This window comes from Hordeum vulgare, chromosome 4H (assembly GCF_904849725.1).
Source record: "Hordeum vulgare subsp. vulgare chromosome 4H, MorexV3_pseudomolecules_assembly, whole genome shotgun sequence".
Taxonomy (NCBI): domain Eukaryota; kingdom Viridiplantae; phylum Streptophyta; class Magnoliopsida; order Poales; family Poaceae; genus Hordeum; species Hordeum vulgare.
In genome coordinates this window covers 563948030-563949392 of record NC_058521.1, presented here as the reverse complement: position 1 = coordinate 563949392, position 1363 = coordinate 563948030, and the positions used below count along the sequence as shown (strand labels likewise).

The window sequence follows — 1363 nt, the reverse complement described above, 5'->3', positions numbered from 1 at the left end:
GTGTTTGTCACACAAAAGTGTTATGTATTGATAACCAAGAAGAATGGGTGAAGAGGATGGAATAAGTGACTCTAACTACATTACATTTTTGACATATTAGGTGTGCATGGGCAAGTACTTAGATGATGCTAGACGGGTCCAATCGCAGCAACAAATGTAAGTTAAGAGACGGGCGGAGTGGGTACAGTAAGTGACACAAACCTTACCAAAGATTGTCTAATCAAGGTAGGGGAAGGTACATAGATGATGGCAAAGCGATGGTGTGTACGATGATGATGGGGCTAAACAACCATTGTTGATCTAAAGGCACACCCGAAGGGGACGGTGGAGAGACCATCAATGTAACAGTAACTATAGTAAGACTAATCAATGTAGGGAAAGATACAAACACAAGGACGAAGAAACAACCAACTAAATCACACGGTCACCTTTTTCCTAGAGATTTGGTCAAGGGGTGATGAACCTTTTTGTATACTGAATAAATCACAATGATAAATATATGCACTTGAAATTTAAGTATGAGTCATGTGGGTTTTATTTAGACTGTAGATATAATGTGACATTTGTCACAAGAATCATATGCTACGCGTGACATACATAACGTAAAATATAACAATATTAAGGTCAATTTCTCTCCATATATATATTGATGTGCGTGAATAACTCATACAGATTATTACTATATTGAAAATAGAATAAGGAATTTTTTATTTTATAAATAAATTTGATGCATCTGATGACACGTGCATTTGCACGTGCACCATTACTAGTAATACTGTAATAGAATTAAATGTGTTTCTCTTGATCATCAGATGGCTAGCGACAGAATTGTGTTAATCAAAGAATCGTGCTCTTTCTTCTCTAACCCTTTAATTTAAATTGTTTATTAATAATTTAATAACACGATTATTCGTTGTGGTCCCGTAGCTCAGCTGGTTAGCATATCCGTCTGATATGCGGAAGGTCATGGGTTCAATCCCCATCGGGACCAAAGTTTTTAAATTTAATTGCAGTTTTTGTAAGTATGAATCGAAAGCACGATCTGAGCTGGGCCGGAGAGCGGCCGGGCCATCACCTGGTTTAGAAAGAGGAACTTCTACAAGGGAAGGTACATTATGAAACGATGGGCATTATTTTTTTTCAATGCCGAAAAATATCTGAAAACAGTTTCACGCACACATCTTCACATTCTATCCGCAGTAGATAGCTTCGCGAAAAAAACAACTTTTCCTTTAGCTTGTGCAAAAAAGACAAAAAAATTGTTGTCGTCAAACACTATCTAGAAGCACTGAAGTTTGTCTTTTTTGTGGAGGCTTTTCCACAAAACTTTGTGCCGTGCATACATGTTGTAAAGATGTATGCG

The 1363-nt window shown here is 37.1% G+C and overlaps 1 non-coding gene across 1 annotated transcript; it reads left to right on the top strand.

Annotated features, from left to right (window-relative positions):
* The first annotated feature begins 917 nt into the window (after positions 1 to 917).
* TRNAI-GAU lies at positions 918 to 991 on the top strand. Its single transcript has one exon. It is a non-coding gene; the product is annotated as a tRNA-Ile (tRNA).
* The last annotated feature ends 372 nt before the right edge of the window (positions 992 to 1363 follow it).